Source organism: Anguilla rostrata, chromosome 16, assembly GCF_018555375.3.
Source record: "Anguilla rostrata isolate EN2019 chromosome 16, ASM1855537v3, whole genome shotgun sequence".
Classification (NCBI taxonomy): domain Eukaryota; kingdom Metazoa; phylum Chordata; class Actinopteri; order Anguilliformes; family Anguillidae; genus Anguilla; species Anguilla rostrata.
Window position 1 is genome coordinate 12,496,599 of NC_057948.1, and position 15,324 is coordinate 12,511,922.

The window sequence follows — 15,324 nt, forward strand, 5'->3', positions numbered from 1 at the left end:
CCCCTCCCCCCGATGGTAATACCCTCTAGACATTGACCTATTTTGCAGGATTTGTGGGAAACAGAGCGCTGATCCCTTGCCCCCGATGCCAGCAATGAAAGTGATCTAATGGTCCTAACTGCTCCCTTAAATCCCAGGGAGTTCCCGCTTCGCTGGGCCTTCATTAGGGGAATGCAGCTGTACTGATGGGATTAGCTCTCCGTGGTGCCATCAGTGGCTTCTCCCTCCCTCTCTCTCTCTCTCTTTCTCGCTCTCTCTCTCTCTCATGCTCTCTCATGTTGACTTCCTCTACACAAGAGCCCCATTTTAAACCATCTGTTCAGGGCAGCCCTTGTCATTCCTTTATTTGCATATTCTGTTTTGGTATGATCGTTTGTTTACTTTCAGCTGCTTTGCGGATTATTTCCAGCCCTGCAGATGACAGGTCTGCTCACATTTGGTGATGTCATTCAGAACAGTGAGGACAGTCAGTTTATGTTACTAGGACTGACAGCATCTTAGAACCACATTACACACAAAAAATGTAGTCTTTGTGCATAAAACATTCAACACAATGACATTTAGAGTTTTACCATTATTATTATTATTATTATTATTATTATTATTATTATTGTATCTGTTACTATTTTTAACTTTCTACAATGCACTTTGTGGCAAATATTGTATTCTAAGAGCAGTACACTCTACTGTAAACTAGTTAAAACAGAACGAAATTAGTCAAAACCAGAACCTGTGGTTCCAACTGTTATTGTCTGGTTGGATTATTCACCACTGGGGGGTGCTTTTTTCCACAAGGTGTGCAACCACCTGTATCGGGAAGATCGCTTTCATTCTCTATTCTTAATTCTAGCTTCAATATTTCTTTGTGTTTTGAGCTTATTGTAAGGAGTCACCCATTTCATCTATTTCTAAATCCCTTTTTCATGATCTTTGGATTTCAGTGGTCCCCATACTTCACTTCCAGTGCAACAATAAAATAGAATATATATATATATATTATATATAAATTAATTTATTTAATTGTGGTTGCTGGTGTTTTTGATCATATATATTTTTTGTGTGCGTGTGTTTTTGCATTCTTCATCAAACCATTTTTTAAAATTATTTTAAGATACTTAATTTGGTTTGTTATTTACTTCAAGGCTTATTGAGATAGCTGATTTATTATTAATTTAATTTAATTGTTTAACTGCCAGGTTTACTTAAATTTTAGTAGGCTGGCATCATGTTGCAATGCATTTCTTAATATGGTCAGTAATGTTTACACCACCAGCTGTATTATTACATTCAGAAACACTGGTAGGAGCCACTCTGTAGTCTGTAATCTATCTGGCAGCAGTGTCCAGAGCCAGCTCTAGGTGGCCCTAAACAAGACTGAACCAGAGGAAACCGATTGCAAAGTTGGGGGGACGAGGGGCCTCTACGATCGCAGACGGGGAAACTGGCGCAACATCAATAGCATTGAAAAAAAAAACAGTTTCGTGTTCTACGATGGATGGTTGTGTACCTAAATGACCGTATAGAGCATTTATGCTCACATCCAGCTCTGGTAGTGTTTGTATTCAAGCAGTATATGTACACCTTAAGGAGGAGCCCGTATCCCTAATGGCATAGTCCACTAAACTGGTCTCATGACCTGAGTGTAAGTGAACTATCCTAAGTTGTAAGGCCCCTCAGATCCAACCATTAACCCTGAACAGGTTCAACAGAGGTGTGTCAACTCACTCCCTTTCCTGTTTAAAACAATGCCAGTGTACATTCTTTTTATGGTGATGAGCATTAGACGCATAGAATCCTGGAATATGTGGGTGTTTCCTTCTGTGTCAATGCAGTGAAAGTCCCCACACAGCAGGAGATTTCCCTGCTCCTGGAAATGGCTGGTATCTGTGTGGAGATCGTAGAAGAATTCATCATCATAAAAAGGTCACTCTGAAGGTGGACTGTATGCCACAGAAATGAACAGTCCATTGTTACAATCGATAGTGCCTTTATTGAGCTTGAGCCAGATGTGTGTTGGTCCTTTTTAAATTTGGGTTAGTGAAGCCTTTAGACCAAACAATAAAGCCTCCAGACTCCCTGCCACGTTTCACATTTTTATGCGAGAGTGATGGCAACAAGAGCCCCCCATAGCCTGAGGGACGGTGAGCATCCGTGTCCATGTGACACCATGTTTCTATCAACACCATAACGCATTGATCGCTAATTGCTTTCCAGAAAAAAAAGCTGAGCGCGTGTTTTGTGTCCTAGTGTGGGAGTTATCTAGTGTAGCATCGCATGTGAACATACCGTAACGCAAACCCTCTCCTCCCCTCCTCTCATCCACTCCGAAAAGACCTCATTTGGGCATGTTTACATACAGTAAACAGTGCTCGGTTTGAAATGTTTTATCAACCTTTCAGCGATTCAATCATTTATTTGGCCTCGCGTGTCTCGGCAGACTCACTGACGGACTCATTAAGCCTCCTCTCGATATCTCTCCCACAAAGACGTCTTAATTAATGCAGCAACCCGGTCTACGCCGTTTGGATCAGCCCGTCACCGTGGCGCACGGGGCTCGCCGTCTACGGTCTGCTGGCCATTGTATGGGTTTATTTAACGCGGCGAACATATGTTAGATTAAAATCGGATGTTTGACAGCGCTAGACACTTCTGGGAGTTTTCTCTTTACAGGCGGTTGAACACGTAGGCTGTTGGGCATTGTTTTTTAACCCTTTAAGTCCAAAGCACATACGCCTGCCGGTGCTTCAGATCTATAAGGTCGACTGCGAGCTGGCAGGCTGAGGTTGCCAGACTGTGGCCTGATCCCCGGGGAGGATTTACTTGTTGTTATAATTCAGTTTTTTTAGAGGGTCAAGCCCGTGTCAGGAAATTGCTGTTATTAAGCAGAAGCCGGTCGCCCCAGCCCTGTGTGAATTCTGATACACAGCCGTGCTCTGTTTGGAGATCATAACTCATCACCATGAGGGCAGTGGTGAAATGTGAATTAAAGTTTTTTGGGTCATTATTCAGGCCCAATGTGAGGTGTTCACAGCTGGCGTCTGCGTTCCTTATAGTTTAGCTCAGCGCTATACGGTAGAATTTTGTCAGCATCAACGGTAGATGACGGACTTCCCTGCATGGGTGAAATCTAAATGAAGACGTGCTGCTGCACCCCCTACTCCTCCCACACACAACATCTGGACTGTTTGGTGAAGAAAATGACCGCCTCCACATTTCATCTGCTAAGATCGTGGATAAAGCAGGCAGATAAAGAATTCCTCTACATCTTATCAAGCATGTGCCCGGCACTGGAGGTAGGCTACAAAACAAACAAATGAATATATAAATAAATACCTTCCGCTTAAAAATTGTGCTGTGCTGGCACTCCCAGAGTTCCCCATCTGAGAAGATTGACAGCTAGCCTGGCAGAAAAAGTGGATGGAGGCAAGATGAAATTGTGAAGCCCTTAAAGATAAAAAAAAAAAAAAAAAAAAAGTACAGGGAGAAGGTATGCCTCCAACGATTAGCAACACGGTACTGGGCATATTGACGGTTCCCACAGTGGTGATGGAGATCGTAACAGACGACTGCGTTTAAACCGCGCACTTTTACGCTAGCAGTGTTTGTCCCCTGGAGGTGGAGCGCTGAATTATTTGCAGGAGGAAAAAGGGCACGATGCATCTTTTAACATGCGCAGCCATCGCAGAGTGCAGAAACTACAAATGTCACGTCGCTTTAACATCAAAAGTAATTGGCGAGGGCGCGCGGCGAGAGCAGCGGCGTTCGCCCGCGGAACAAACGACACGCGGAGCGATACTGAGCTAATGCACTCCCCAGCCCTCGGAAGAGGCCGGGGCGCTGGGAAAGCAAGCTCAGTAGCACTGGGAATTTCCCCTTTGCTCCGTTTAGCAGTTTGCATCATTCTCATTCATCAACCTGCTCTCTGCTAAAAGCAGCTCCCTGGTCAATGCAACCCATCTCAATCGAGAGTGAGCTAAAGTTTGGGAGGGAAATTAAACAGCCCTTGGCATTTATGGTGTTATTTACTTTAATGTCAGCAAAGTCAGTGAGAAGTAGTGGGCTACTGGTTTTGGTCAGCCCAGTCCAGGGTGTGGTGAACAGTACTGCTGAAATTAAGCTACTGGAAAAAAACCATGGACAGACAGACAGACTATCAAAAGTATTAGAATGGCTTTAAATGCAACTCTAGGGCAGTGGTAACTAACCCTGTTCCTGGAGATCTAACGTCCTGTTGGTTTTCACTCTAACCCTGACAAAGCACATCTTCTTCAACAGCTAAAGATTTACATTGAGCTGCTAATTAGTAGAGTCAGAGTCAGCCTTGCCAAATTAGGTTTGAAATTTAAACCTGCAGGATGGTAGATCTGATGATATCATTGCAATGCATTAGTTTACTCTGAACTAATTATCGCCATCTTATATACAGTGTATAGATCAATTGGAGCTTGACGTCATTGCTGAAAGAGAAAGACTGCAGGCGATTGGATATGAAGCCTATAAGAAATGTAGTTGGGCTTCAAATGCTCATCAAGTGAGCAGTCCTTAACAAAGCTGATTTATTAATACCTATTTGTCCAACTGAACACATTCACTGGGTTTAATTTTTAAATAATGCGTTCTAGCCAAGCCAAAGAAGGAAAAAAAGGTGCACTTTAGTGCACCCCTAAACCTGGAAATTTAAAAAAAGGAACTGACGAATTCCGCATCAACACTTTCTACGGTGTTCGAGTCATTGTTCATCTCAGTTCACACAGGCATAGTTGTGAATAAGCCCATATAAATTGAACCTGTCAGAATGTGTGAATTAAAGCCTTATTTCTATTTTCATTATATTAGTTTGTTCCGCGCGCGTACGGAAAAATGAGAGCTGTCTACGCACGTAATGGTGCTTTAAAAAAAGTTGAGGACTGAGATGTCATGAAAGACGGAGTACATTCTTTCCTGTGAAAAAGAATGCTTTGTATCCCTTATGTTTGTGCAAAGGCATTTTATTGAATAACTATACTTCTCCACTTTTTTCCAAAAGACTAGGCCAGTCGGATTAGTCTTTAGTTAGAGTGTGCGTGTGTGTGCGTGTGCGTGTGTATATGTGTGTATGTGTGCACGTGCATGTGTCTGAATGTATCTGTGCGTTTGTGTGTGTGAGCATACAGTATGTGCTTGTGTGAGCATGTGTGAGTGAGAACGTCAGTCTAACAGCTGTCTTGGCGAAGACCAACTGGAGCACAGAAAAGGACTTACACTCTTTTAATTCATTAAATGTGGTACATATAAATGGACCGTCCATCTTCCTAATGCTGTGTTAGCGGTTGAAAACTTCTCCCTGCTCTTAAGTATCAAGATTACGTCTACTTCATCCATTAAATCCTCCATAAATGATTCCTACCTGTAATATGTTTTCAATAATAGTCACTTGTAGATGTACTTTGCCACAATCCAGCGGCTTTATAACCCTGAAAGCAGTACTAAAAATTCAGAATTTTCAGAACTCTATCGAGAAGGGCACGGTCCTTTCGTCACTACATCACATCGCTTACAAACTATATTTGTCTTGTAACATTCTGAACGATACCAGAGAAGTCTGATGACCTGCAGTTTAAGTTCAGCCAGAAAATCCCTTTTTCGCAATCCAGAAAAAGATGGAGTCTTGGCTCCCGAACGCATTTGGCATCACGCAGCCTAAACTGGGACTTCGCAGAGCTGGAAATCTGACCCGAGCTGCTGAGGGATTCTGAGCGATCTGTTCTTGGGAGGCTATTCTCGGAAGAACGAGGCTATTTCATTTTGTGTCTTACCATGACACTGTGCTTGCTCACCAACACAGCGCCTCCTATCCCCAGAACAGCCCGCACAAGTAGTAGCTCTGAGAAACTTCGGTCTTGAGGGTATTTGCTGAATGTAGAGCACACAGCCAAATGAAACGCCTGCATTTTTGAACGAACCCTCTCACAGAGATGCTGTTAATCCGTTACATGGTGGGGGAATGGATCCACGGGGTAATGGGATTCGTAACGCAGCGTGTGCAACTTCCGAAACAGTTCACGTGTCCCATGTTCCTGTGTTGATTTTCACACATTTATTTTTTCCCCCAGAAACATACATTTTTGAGATGCAGTCATAAAGACATTACATAGTAACTGAGTTTTAAAAGTTTTGCTATTTGTAAGATCAACCATGGATGACTACGGTACTACAGACCAAGGTGCCTTTGCAAAATACATTTTGCAAAGGCACCTCAGTTTTGGACAGGCGCTTCAAAAGCCATATTGATGGTCTGTCATCAGCACCATTTGTAACTGAACGCCTTTGGTTGGCTTGTCCCAAAATAAATGTTTGACCTTTGCCCTTTGAGGCCTGAAAAGATCCCCGGTTGTCTTAAATGGAAGAGGAATGATGTCAGTGTGTTGGTCCAGGTCAGCGGCTATATGTACCTGCCTGGTCGCAGTCAGCCCATCTTGAAATTGAGGAGGGACAGAGACTTTTTTAAAAGTCACTGAAAACAAAGGAGGCATGAACACTGACAACTATGAAGGTAGCCATTTTGCTTTGACAAAATGCTTTTGTTTTCTTCTTTAATTGAAAGCTGTAAATTTTCATGCATGGACCTACTCCCAAATACATGGAGAGAGAGAGAGAGAGTTCCGCCTGGGCGCCAAAACCGGGCCTCCGTCACTGCCAAGTAGGTCAGAGGGTGCTGCGGGACCCAGACGCCAGGCCGGCCTCTTCCACCTCCTCTTCATCAGGAGGTGAAGAGGAAGAGGAGGAGCATTTGTGTGTGGGGAAAAGAGCTGAAGTTGCGTGCCAGGTGAAAGGGGGATTGGTAGGACACCTTCCTCTCTGGACTTTTCATGAATGCTGCTATTTAGTCTGTGTATGTGTATGTGTGTGTGTATGTGTACTGTGCATAAAAGGCATGCAGCACAAAAAATGTATTACTATCAATTATATGTACAAATCCGATATATATATATATGCATATACACAGCACATTTTGGCCTTTGCAATAAACTCTATGGGAATTAGAATCAGCAATCAGCTCAATTTGAGTATACGTGCACGACCATCGAACAGATCGTACTAATCTCATTAATCTTACCCTGTCATCCCCTCGACTTCTCGTTGGTTGAACTCTCATCAAATGCACACACACAAACAATTTTATTATACGACTCATTGTATCTTACCCACCGAGTCGACTTCTGTGTCAACTGCACACAGCCTGCAGTTCAGAGGATCAAACGGTTAATTACTGAGCTCTCAGTTCAATTAACCGAGCGGCGAAATTCAGCTCAGAGCCTGTGCCAATTACAGCAATCGGTCAGGAGGAGTTCATTAGAATTCAGTTCAGAGCATCGAGTCATTCTCCACTTCCTGCACAGTAAGACACAGTAACACAGAGTCCGGGCCATCGTGTGTTGTGGAAACACTTAAAACGCTGAAAAAAAAGACAGTGGCATTTTTGAGAATATCTTTACAAAGAGCAAATGTAGTACTGTAACAAAGTGCTGTTTACAGTGTAGATGGCTACCTTCTTTAGCTAATGTTATTTTGGCTTGGCCAGATGCTGAACTGCCCTTCGCTTAGCTGGATGAATTTGTTAACATGGAAGGGGATGCAGCTCCCATAACATACAAAACTGATGAAAACTCAATAACGGGGGAGTTTGACCAGGGAGTTTAATTAGGGATAACTCCAGTAGCTTCGTACCACATCTAAGATGACGGCCATTTTGTCTTTCCCCTCCTAGTACAACTCATCAGCTCATGTCATGTGTGTTTGCGTGTCTCTGTCTGTATCTCTCTCTCTCTCTCTCTCTCTATATATATATATATATATATATATATATATATATATACCCTCAAATTAATGCTGACAGTGTTTTAACATCATATCGAAATACTTACACACTGCACAGTCGTTATGGTGTGAAGCCAGAATAATGTGTCCCAGAGCATTCTGGCCCTGGAAAAATCAATCATTGAATAGTAGAGGCATCATCGGAAGGAACTGGGCATACAAACACAGGCAGTAGACTTGGTCAGATCATGACCTTGTGTAGAATATTGAAGACGTTCATCCCTTTCCAAAAAACATCCATATTTACTTGTTCCCTGCACATACAATCAGCAAACACATACACACACACACACGCAAAACATTCTCTTGTTGAGTTATATTGTTTCTGAGTAGCACACACAACTTTACAGTGCAGCTCACAAACCCTAAATGCATGCAGTTGGATAGATACTGCAGTGTTTCAGGTTGTGTGCTGGGCTTTGCTCAGTGAAACATTATCTTCCTGTTATAAAAACCAATCCCTAAACCACTGTGCTGTAATACCACTGATTTTATTTATTTATTTATTTATTTATTTATTTATTTATTCATTCATTCATTCATTCAGATCTTGGCCTTGGTAACAGCACACTCTACTGTTCAATTTTTTTTTTTTTTTTACCAGAATACTTTTTTGTACTTTGTTTAATTTCTGCCACAGTTCTGCTGAATCAGTCACTTGATAAACAACATTTGCAATGTATTGTAGTCACAAAGGGTATTAATTATGCATTTTTTAGTTGGTTTTTCACAGGGATCAGAGATGTTGGGCGCCAGAAAACTTTTAATTTAACCATTCGATAATACAAGTTCCACAACGTCATGTAAAAATGCTTTGCTATTTAGTATGATGATCACGGAGGTTTGAGGACTTCAGAGGACAGGAAGTGTGACTGATTGCTCAGTAACACCTGTAAGCATTGCAAGATATTGTTTCTCCATTACATTTTTCTGATGTTCTTGCATTATGCCTAGGGGAAGTGGCTATTATTTTATCACTTTAGTGTTCCTAACTGGGAACAGCTCAAACTTACTGATTCATTACCCTCTGGTTCACCACACAGGTGCCTTTCAAACTTGCAACCTTGTGCACATGAATGTGTAAAAACAAAATGGAAGCAAAGACGTTAACAGACAGAGAAAGGATGACAGGCCAGGAGGTGCCATGGCGAGGGTCAGGCCCCTGTCTGTGCATTCAAGAGTCGGTATTAAAATCCTGACATTTTCCAAACATTCTTTAAACCAGTGGTTAGTCTTCTTTGTTTCTGCTTGCCTCTAATACCCAGAATGCTCTGCAGATCTGGCTGTGTCCCTTGTTCCTGTTTGCATGCAGCTAACAGCCTGTTCAGCTGAATGTGAGGTCATGTTCCATATTCTTTAGGAAGGCACAGCCCCCACAATGAACATAAAGAGTGCACTTACCACAGCGTGTTAAACTTTATTTCCTGAAGGCATGAAGTATTATTAAAATGAACATGGTGGTCCTGCATGGTGGTATGCATACCTAACATGATTGAGGTAAGAAAACCGTACAATATGAATTTTTATTCATTGTAAACTTCCGTTGAGATTAAGTTCCACACTGACGTAGAGGAACATTTGAGGGACAAAAGAAGACCACAGCTGGACCACACTAGAGTGCTATCATGGCCACTTCCTGTGCTCTTAAACCTCCTTGATTCCTCAAGATGCTAACCACAAGGACAAAATCTTTCCACTGCCCTCATAGAAACAGTGGCTGTGGGGGAAGCAGAATCTAAAAATGAAATTTCTTTTATTTCTATGGTATAATGGTGGGGTGTGCTTCATGGCTATAACAAGAGATCTTCTGTCGAGCATTTTTTTAATGTTTCCATGGATACAGAGGGGGAGACAGTTAAAAAGCAATTATTCAGTAACAGGAAGAGGAATGCATCCTTTTGTCAGAATTCCATAACAGCTGTAGCAACACCGAGGCCATACAACTAATGTAAAAGAAGAAAAAAACTAGCACAGTATTTGCAGCCAAGTTAGAGGTCAGACAGAACATTTCTTACATCCAGACACAGGCAGCTATCTGTGGTGTAAAAAAAAAAGTGTTAATCAGTACAGGGAGCGACGTGACGTGCAAAATGACTTTCTCTGCCACGCGTCTCTTTTCAGTACCGTTCTCAACACCCACTACTAACCGGCGCTGGTTGACTTGATGCCGATACGTAATATTTTGCACATTTTAAGTGAGGTTGTTAGAGCTAACTAAATTTTCATAAAGTTTATGTGACTATACTTGCACATACTTTATAGATGCCGTAAAGCACCCAATTACCCATAGAAAGCACTGCAGAACATATTTCAAGTTTGGATCTGTCAGTATACAGGGCGTACAGTAGGTGGAAATCGGTCAGATGTAAATTTTTCATTGACATCAAAAATTATTTTTTCACTCACAACTCTGAGCAGAAACCTTGCTATTATCCAGTTTTATTTTACACTCCGTTCACAGGCTCTCACTCATGAATATGGATGAGAAAGATTAGAAGAATGCCTTTTCTCTTTCATTAAACAACAAGTGCATGAATACTGGCACAAGTAGTTTAATATCTCACAAATAAATATTTGAGTAAACTAATGTTCAATTGTATGCTAGTTTCATCCAATGCAGGTACAGATGATACCTGTGGGAGAAATAAATAAATAAATAAATGAGTGGCTCATGCAAACATGGCGACTAAAAGCGGGGCGCTCCACGCAGCGGGGACGGGTCTTTCAGGTGAGGAGCGAACTGTCGCCCGGGCGCGGTGCCCGGCGGCGCGGCGGCTTTCCGCTTCCCTTAAAAGACTCCCCCTGCCTGCCGTGAACTGGGAGGCCGGGTGACAGTCGCATTGCAACGCCATTAAAGTGTGAAATAGGAACACGCAGCGAAAATAGATTTAACCTCCCGCGCACGCATCGATCTCGCACCTGTGCTCGGGCGCGTTTCTCAGACACGGCGGTGTGTAATGGGTTTCTCCTGGATGTGTTCGGCTCTTACCCAGCCTCGCGCCCCCGCCCCGCCCCCGCCCCCGCGCCTCGCCGCACCTCACCGTCGAGTGCATTAGTCCCGAGAGCTGCTGACGGACGGGGGTTCAGTCTGTGTGTGTGTGTGTGTGTGTGTGTGTAAATGGTAAATGGTAAAATGAGAGAGAGAGAGAGAGAGAGAGTGTGTGTGTGTGTATGTGTGTGTGTGTGTGATTGTGTGTGTGTGCGTGTGTGTGTGTGTGTGTGTGTGTGCATGTGAGAGTGTGTGTGTGCGTGTGTGTGTGTTGATAACGAAAATACATTTCCAAACCAAATTACAATCACTTACACCAAAGTGCCAAACTAATAGAAGACCTACATTTGCTCTCAATAATCTATGAATACAAGACTTACTATATCTACAGTAGGTTGAAATAAGTGGAAGATATACATAACAGTTTCTCAAAACATTGATTTACCTGAAGATATAAAATATGAATTTTGGAGCACTAAGTCCATGTTTTGGAGTACCCACAACTCTCCAAATTAGCAGCCTGTTGCACAGGTGAGGCCAGCTACCTGCAGGACCCACTCAACTGGGTTATGACCAGAAACCATCTGTTTCGCATGGAATGGGTTAAAGATGTGATCACGTAGCCCTCTGGACTATGTTGAGATTTAAATTGCAAGAGCAACTCTACTGAAAATTGATACAGACAAAAGGTGGTTTAAAGAGATTATGAGGGCTAACTTTGCAGCAAGTTACCCTGTTTGCTTTGGCTTGAAAGTATCAAAGGAAAAACCCAGCACTTTACAGCGACCTGGTTTTCTTGAAGCTAAGGCTTCGGGTAGATGTACTGTTGTGCACAGATTTTGTTTGGTTCTACAGGACCATGCAGGACTATGCAGACATCAAAGACGTCGGTAAAAAGCAAGCCAATGGAAGGCTGCTCTCTGTGTCAAATGCAGGAGGCTCTGCATGTATGTTAACTATGCAGAGGCCTGCTGGAGGCTGGCTGATTTAGGGGAACATCACAAGACCAGTTAACGCCACTTTGAATTACTCTCCTCATACGAGTAACATTTTAATTTGCTCTAAAACGGGCCAATCGAGCCCCCGAAAACAATTAGCATGAAAGAGAAGTGAAGGCTGATATAAAACCATTTAACAGCCTTCTTTTTCCCCCCTCCCAGTTATAAAGTTAAACCTGGAGAATGGGGGGTCAGTTGAGGGGTATAAGAATTTCTTCCTAATTAATTCCACTGCCCTGAGTGACCCTCAGACGATTGGTAATCCAGACGGGAGCATCCTTATTGATCCGGGGGATGCACAAGCAGCCTCCCAGTGCTTATCTCAGGGCTCTTAAAAAGAGAAAGAAAGAAAAACATCTCTCCTGATGAGCCGCAATTTAATTAGATGACAATCACAGTTAACAATGCACGGCCAACGCCACTAAATTTGCACATGGGTGCTGGCAGTGATAAATCTAACTGCCCGGCGGGGATTGTCCACGTCTTTTGTTTAACTATCTCATGGCAGGCCATTTTTAAAATCTGTTCTACATAATGCTTATTTTCCCATGTACCTTTTCCAAAAATTAAAGAATAAAATAAAGATTTTAATTTCAGTTTTACATGATGATAATAATAATAATAATAATAATAATAATAATAATAATAATCAACATCATCATCATAATCATCATCATCATAATCATAATAATAATAATGAACAGAACCTCAATCACAACTGAGGATCATTCTATAAGAGTAAAGGAGAGTGGTAACATTAAAACACAATTATAATCAACTTCCTGTACTCATTTACTGTATTTATGTGTTGGTATTTAAAGTCTGATGATGTTAGAGTATTAATAATAACTAGTGACAGTAGTGTAGTATAATGGGCAGTTAACCTGCGTTGCTTCAGTGAATATCCAGCTGCATAAATTAATGCTATGAAGTTAAGTCACTCTGGATAAGAATGTATGCTAAATGTCTGTAATGTAATAATAATGTTGTTATTATTATTATTATTATTATTAGCCATTGAGACAATTGCTCGGATGACAGATTTACACCTCTGATGTTTGAGAGAGATTAAAATAAATGACCAGGTATTGGAAGGAGCGCTCACTTGCAGTTTCTGCAACATATGGATAAATCCACTAGGGGGCGTTAAAAGCAATCAGTCTAAACGTTTCAGATTTATGGAGTGAACAGAATAAAAATAATTTCAGCCCAGTTAAAAACTAACAGACACGTAGGCTGAGCACTCGTGGGAGAACTGGACGTTCAAAAATATTAACGGGGTTTAAAAAATATAAATAATTTTTTAAAAAACCTCTTGTAAAGCAACCAAGAAAATGTCAGATGAAGCTAGACTCCCATGTTATGTTTTGCAGTTTAATATCATGCCAGTTCTGCCTTATTTGTGGATTAAATTTATGGAGAGATGATTTAGATAACAGCATCTGAACTATCACTGAAGGGCACTGTGAAAAATACCACTTTATTAACCAAAAATACACAATGGTGTACACACTTTTTAAAGGGAAAAAAGATTGGTCAATAGCATCAATATTAGCATATAATACACAGGAATTTAATTAAGCTAGTCACGTGCATAAACTGCAAAGCACTAAAACATTTTAAGATGGGGAAGGGCATAGGTGGGGCCACGGGCTAATGGCAATGAGGGATTTGTCAGTCCGCCCAGCATTTCATAATCCGCGGACCTCCATTTTCGACTGTTTGTTTATATTAACCTCTAGCTGAACCCACTTTGGAAGCGGCGTGAGCGCGAGAGAGTTCAGCGACCGCTCAGCCGGAGAGAGGACAGGGTGTCGTATCTTATCCGTCAGCCCTCGAGGGAGCTAGCGGCATCCCACGGTCCGCGCGCTCTCAGCCGCGCTAGAGGTAATACATGAGTACGAACCCCACGCTTTTCCCAGCGCCGGCAATGCTTGTAACAGGGTTTATCGCATTAACGACCTGATGCCGACCCCCGTTTTTTTCCGCTCACACGACTGAATAATCCTTCCACTGGCTGCGTATTGCACTAGCCTATATATTTTTCATTCACAGTAGGCTTTAATGAAGGTCACTATGTTGTAAAAGGACTATGACAGTACTATACAGGCCAGGAAAAAATATTCCTAACAAGTGTAGGCTACTGCTACTGGCTATACAATCAGGTTGTCTTCTGCTTGAGACTGTCGGGTGTGGCTATATCTGTGACAATAACTAAGATGGCAGGTATGCCATCCGCCAAGCTGCAGCCTGGCAGGGGGATGCCCCTTACTTATACAATACCAAGAGACCAAGCTACTTTTCTGGGTTTCCTATATTAATAACTATGACAACAGATTCTCAGCTTTTAAAAACATCAACTTCTGTACCATTTGACCTCATGTAAATGCAGATCTTTTCCTGCTGATTTCGTCATCACAATCAGTATTGCAGGCCTTAGACTCATCATAGGGTGGCGCCAGAGAGCAGTGCTGCTTGAACTGATGGGATCCTCCGGGCACAGCATTAAAACAAGTACATCATGTGTATATTATGAAATTTATTCCACAATATTGGAATAGGCAAACATTTAGATATTTATTCATGGCGATCATTCAAGCCAGAATTGCTCCAGACATGGACATCTGCAAGTGTTCAGGGTTCTATGTCTGTTTCTATTCAAGTAAACTAATTTGAAATAACATTTGCTGCTGCAAAGTTAGCCTAGACTTCAGTGATGTTAACCTGGTTATGGTTTATTACTAAAAAGATGTTCCATCATATTCATTAGTTCTTACCTAATAATGCTTCAAATGTGTCTCAATAGATTGATTTTGAACTTGCTCACTTAATTAGGAAAACAAGTAAAACATGCACTTATGCCACTGACTGTGGTGATTTGTAGTTTGGTCATTTGTCACTGTTGGTATATTTTTGTGAACTTTACATCATTAAAAAAATACAGGCATGATGTTTCAAATCTACACCTTTGTCATCCTCATTAAACTGATTAATTCAATTCTAGTGGAGTTACAATGATCACCGCACTGCTATGGTGAGACACATTTGTTAACATGTTGAAATTGGTCTGCAGTTTGACAAAAAGTACAGCAGGGATATTGGTTAATTTATGCATATAGGCTACAGCATGTTTGCTTATTATTTACACAAAATTATAATTATTTACATTGAATAATAATCCATATATTATCGCGGGGGTGCTGGAGCATATCCCAGTGTACTCTCATCTGGATCACAGGATTCGGGATTCCAGGAAAACACCTTGTACAGGTTGCCAATCTATCGCAGGGCACAAAAATAATTCACTCACCCCTATGGGCAATTTAGCCTACCTGCATGTCTTTGGACTGTGGGAGGAAACCAAGAGTACCCAGAGGAAACCCACAAGGATACAGGGCGAACATGCAAACTCCACACAGAAAGGCCCAGAGATTCAAACCCAAGACCTTCTGTGAGGCAACAGTGCTACCCACTGCACCA